Here is a 5,863-nt window from a genome sequence, read left to right on the forward strand (position 1 = left end):
GCTGATGCTGATGGCCACCCAGGTGTCTCATGGCACCCAGGGTCCCAGCACAGCATGGCTGGCATGCAGTGGTGGTGCCAGGCCAGGATCCCACTTGGTGGGCACTGCTTGGCTCCGGGTCCATCCCTGTCAGGCATCTGTGGAAAGGGGAGAGGCCCCAGGGAAACCTCCCACAGATGTGCTGCCTACCACGCAGGAGGGTGCTCTTTCCCAGAACTCTGGTTAGGAGATACTCATGAGTTAATTAATTCTTGAGTTTTTAAGCAGAGACATATTTATGAGCCCTGTAAGAGGCTGGGGCCCAGAGAGACATTTCTTTATTCTTTCTCCAGCTCAGCTGAAGGAAACCATAAGGGGAAAGAGCGACTGAGCCACGAAAGCATGGAAGATGGACTTCAGCCTGGTGATGGGGAAACAAACCCCAACTTGCCAGGGTGGGAACAGTGGCCAAATGACTGCTCCCTTCCCTCTCCTTTGTCTCCTCGTCCTTTGTTTACACTTGGTCAATGGGTGCCGGGGTATCTCCAGTTTGAAGTGCAGATGTGAAGCCCACATGGGGTTTGAGTGCCCACCATGAACCTCTCCAGCTCCTTCAGCTGGAAGAGAGATGTCATGGTCTCATTTGTCCCCTTCCCTGACACCTGTGGGGAGCACTGGCCCCAGAATTCCAGCTCCCCATGCCAAGGGGATCTGGCAGGCTCTTGTGTCAGGAGATGTAGGGCATGGCTGTAAGTGGAAGTTGCTGTTGGTGCCAGCAGCCCAGGGAGCAGAGTGCAGCAGTGCTGAGAACATCAGCCAAGGCACCAATGTAAAACCAAGAGTGGAAGACACATCCACTGTGCTTTTGTTGGGCTCTGCTGCATCCCAAGCAGCCGAGAAAATGCGTGATGGGGACAACCAGATCCCTTCCTGGGCAGGGCACATTTTTCCAGGCTAAAAGCTTGGAACAGAGGCTATTTTGCTTTACCCCTTTCCTCAGAGTGAGCTGCTTATGGCATTCCCTGTCTCTCTGCAATCACCAGTTTATCTATCCACCTCAGATGATGCTTCCTCAGCTTTACTGCGTTTCTTGGCCAATAGTGGTGGAGAAATGTGGCCACCACATGTTGGCAGCAATTGAATCCTGGGCACATTTTTTCTCTGCGCAGCCTTTAAGCTGTGGGAACCATTTCAAAGGAAACCATTCCCCCTATAACATGCTTGTGATCTGAAGATGTCTATTTAGATGGCAGCCCGGCATTAATTTAGCAATTCACTACAGAGTTTGGCGTGATGTTTAAAGCACTAAAATAAATTGTGGTGAAGTAGTTTCCCTCAAACCAGATTGTGTGGTTTACATTATTTGTCAACCTTAAGTACAACTGGCATGTTTGTATCACTCATGCAAAGCCCCATTGTGCCTCTCTAGAAGGGGGAAGAATCCACACAGAAATGCATCCAAGTTCCTGCCCCGGCAGTTTCATGTCCCTGGGAGATCTGCCCCGGAGGCACGCAGCCCAACTGGCTGGAAGAGAGCCTGGGCTTTCCTCAGGATGATGGGTGTTAAGTGCAGGCTCATATAGGTTATATTACAAAGGGCCGATTTAATCAGAGGCAGATTTGTGCTCTCTCCCTGCAGTGCCTGAACTCCACCGAGCCACGATGGCTTTGACACACACGCGAGCGCACACACGCACGTTGCCATGAGAACCGGGCTGTAGGGTAACCTGGGCGGCTGCTCGCCCACCGAGGAGGGTGCTCACGGCCAGAACCAGGGAGAGCCTGCCCTGCTGCCCCACCGCTCGTGGCCTCTTGCCCTGCCCGATGTGCCCAGGGTACGGTCGTGGCCAGGAACGGGAGGGAGGGAATGAACAGGTGAGGGAAGGCTGCCCCGAGCTTCTCGGGAGCTCGACGGGGATCTGGGTCTGCCTTCTGGCAGCTCCTCTCTCTCCGAGGGGCTGATTTGATGATATCCCAGGCATGCAGACAGCCAAGGGGAGCCGGGACGGGCTGCAGGCTGCCGGCCTCACGCAGGGGACACCTGGAGAGGTGTTCGCCTCTGTTCAGGCTGAGATGTTGCCCCAGCCTGGCTGGAGCACCAGGCACCACTGCGGGGTCCCCTGTCGCTCCGGCCGTACCTGGCTGTCCCTGCTGCCCTTGGCTGCCGGTGATCCGTGTTCCGTGGGGACGGGTGCGGGGTCAGGCGGGGACAGCACGGCGGCACTTTCGCCAGCGCCGCCGGGAGCAGGTTGGCGGGGCGTGCTGTGGTGCTGCGCCTGCCCCTGGGCGAGCAGGCGGGATCTCGTCTGTGATCTCAGTGCTTTATCCCTTCCTTCCCTTCTCTCAGTCGCTGCAGCCAGAGAAATCCCCGGATGGCTGTCACAGCTCTCCGCACACAAGCTGGCTGGCAGCGCCGAGGGTGTTTCATTCCTCCACCTCCCAGCGACTCCCCGATGCCAGAAGAGCCGTCCTGCGGGAAGCGGCCGAGGCTCTGCACTGACACAATTGCACTCGCACATCTCTCCCAGCCCCCGGCAGCTGTCGCAGGCTCCCAACTGACGGTTCTCCCTATCCTACTGAGCTCACCTCCCGGGACGTCGGGACCATAGGGCAAGTTTGCTCTGCAGGATAGAGGCTCCCTCCCCTCTTCCTGGATGGTGTCATCACAAGCCCTTGGGATCACTGTCCAGTGACCAAGGTTCTGCTGTTCCACTTTTCCCGCCTGCCCCCCGAGCCCCTCTAAGTCTCCCTCCCTCCACCTGCCCCCTCCTCTGCAGGTCTCTGGGCCCTACTTGGAGCATGTTCCCCCACGGTGCCTCCAGAGCAGCTTGGTAGGCGTGTGACCTCCATGTTCTTCTCGCAGGAGCTCCTCAGCTGCAGCTTCTGCAGCATTTCTGAATTGTAAGAGACACCCAATTTTCTGGAAATTAAATTGAGACAACCAAAAGCTCTGTTGCTCCCCAGAGCCGCCTGTGCTCTCTGGCCGTGGACATGTTTGTGCTTTCACTGAGTGATGGTAGAAACTCCTTCGCTGGAATGGGAATCCCAAGGGACGAGCAGAAGCCGAGCCAGGCTGGGCAGATATGTGGCAGCACCGGCTGCAGCCCGCGGATGCAGACGCCCGTCCCCTCTGGTCCCAGGTACACGGACAGCGCCTGTTCTCGGCAGCGTCTGTCGACGAGACACTGCCCAGAAGGGCTGCACAAAAGCTCCCAGCCACGGCATTAAGTAATCGTCACATTTTTCTTCTGTAAGGATTAACGTTCCTGCTAACCTTGCAAACCTTCATTGAGCCATTGTCACCCCCCGATTGTAGCGGCACAATCGCCAAGGGATTAGGGTGTCTGCGGAGCAGCCTGTCCCCGCTATTGTGCGCTCCCGGCGGGGGGAGGAAATCCTGCGACATCAGCCGATGAGTCCCTGCGGCGGGGACGCCAAATTCACTGCCGGCCGGGCACACAGCAGCCCCCGGGGAGCCGGGGGCCGAACGCCGGCGGTGGCACCTGGGAGCTGTCCCTGCAGCGGGTGGGTGGCCGGGAACCTGGCTGGGCCGATGGCACCCGCGCGCGGCGCTGCCCTCCCAGCACGGGCAGCCCGTGCCCTGGGCACCAGGGAACCAGGCGGTCCCCAGCCCTGTCCCCTCTGGGCAGCAGGTCTTCCTGCTCAGCTTTGCCAGTGACTGGGTTCTCGAGTGCTGAGGAAATCCCATAAAAATTTAACAGGAAATACAGAGCCATAAAGGGAACTTCCTGGCATTTTTGTCAGCTGTCGGCAGTGCCCGCTGTGTGCACTGTGCTCAGACACCTGGCAGCCACAGCGGGACTGTGGCCAGGCCAAGATGGATTAGCAGCTCATTCCCAAGGCCCTCCCTTTGGAGCAAGAGCAGATGAGCACGGCAGCAGCACAGACCGATGTTCTTGGGAACAGGACTCCAGATTCTGCAAAGCTCAGGCTTGCAGACAGGCAGGACAGGCAGAAGCTGTGTTGCAAGGATGCAAGAGGAAAAAGGAATGCTAAAGCAAACCCAAGATTTATGCATGTAGGTCTCAGGAGGGTCCTACAGAGCTTATAAATGACAATACATATTGTCGTTCCAACCCCCATGCTCAGTAGCAAAGGAAAAGGAGTGGGAAGTGTCTCCAGCGCTGGCCATTGCACAACAAAAGAGAATGGAAAACAACCTCATCTGCTTCTCCCCAGCATTTGGGCAGTGCATCAGCATCCCTAGTCCCATGGTGCTTTCCCAAGAGACAGAACCATCCCTTTTAGAGAGCCATGGGGAGGATGAGGGCAGGAGAGTCCCGAGTGTGGTGCTCAGAGAGCAGAGCCCGGCATCCTCCTGTTATGCCCAGTTTGGACTGCTCAACCAGCAAAAACCAAGCTCCAGCCCTCTGCTCCATGCAAATAAGGACTCTTCCAACCAAGAGAGAGTGAAGTCTCCATCATGGATGTCTCTGAGTCCTGCAGGTGTTCATTTCTGGAAAAGAGTTGGAACAGGCTTATGGGGAGGCTGGGCTGGGGCTGGTCTCCTGCAGACCTGCACCAAGAGGATCCGTCATGCCAGATGCAGCATCTGCCCAGCAGGATCTGGACTTGCCAGCCCTTTGGCAGGGCACTCAGTGTTTGGAAGCCAGGATTGTTACTGCTGTGCAGTGGGATTTCATGGCAGCTTTTCATAAGCTTTGCACATGTTTGATAGTACAAATAGGAACTGAATCTCCCCACAAGTGACAGCAGCCTGGCTGCCTGGGGCCTGCTGGGGCTTGAGAGGAAAGATGTCCATTTACATTCAGAAACTCTCTGTACCCACTGGGCACATGGGTTTGGCTTCTCTTCTCTGGCATCATGGCAGGGGAAGGGCTTCTCCCTCTACCTTGAGGATGTACAGGTGATCACACATGGAAAAACAGCACTCCTAAAACCAGACAGCAACCTGGAGCTCCTCTGCTAAATCCTACAGTGGGAGCTTTCCCTAGACACCTCTGCTGAAGGCAATAAACGGGTTTTGCATTTTGATCTCTTTTGCTTCATCTGGAGTAACTTTGAGAAACAAGTCCTGCAGTCAGGCTCTCTCTTCTTGATCTCATCACCGGAGGCTGAAATGAGCCCCCATGGACAAGGAAGGACCGTTGAGGGCACTCAGAGTCTCCCTGTGCCTCTGTGGGGCTTCTTCTTGTTGAATCCTCCTCAGATCACACCCTCTGTTCCATCAGAGTGTCCATTTCCAAAAAGCAGGTGGTGACTGTGGTGACCAGGATCCATCCCGAGACATCTGGAGGGATGCTGATCTTCAGAAGGCAACAGCAGATGGGCCTAGTGCCTGTTGAAAATTAGGCTCTGACTGTATAGACTGTCCTTAAAACACAAACAGCTGCAAAATTCTCAGTCTTCCAAAGACAGGAGGTGGTGATGCTTCCACTTTGCTGTCCTGGCTTGTTCTGCATGGGGCAGAATGTGGCCACGCACACTCAACGGCTGCAGTGAAACTGGGAAAGTTTCACTGGATTAATTTTTCACCAGAAAAGGTCATGAGGTCCAGGATGGGTGTACCACCTTGGGAGCAAAAGTCGGCTGATGGCAGGGCAGCCACCATCACGGCGGTCCAAGCCACCGCAGTCTCCGCTTCACTAGCTCAGTGTGACCCATGGCTATTGGCTATTCCGGAGATGGTTCCCATGAGGACTTTTTTTTTGGTAAAAATGTTGAACAATTCTGGTTTCATCCCCCCCCCCCCCCGCCATGTGGAGCGGGAAAAATTTTGAAATCTTGAACATTTTTGAGGGCTTAAAAACAATTTCCCACCCAGTTATAGCCACCAGTCTCATCAGGATGTGTTTGAAAACCCTCCAGCAGGAGCTGAGCAGAGCTGGTCTCAGCTGGATAC

Source organism: Corvus hawaiiensis, chromosome 23 (genome assembly GCF_020740725.1).
Source record: "Corvus hawaiiensis isolate bCorHaw1 chromosome 23, bCorHaw1.pri.cur, whole genome shotgun sequence".
Lineage (NCBI taxonomy): Eukaryota > Metazoa > Chordata > Aves > Passeriformes > Corvidae > Corvus > Corvus hawaiiensis.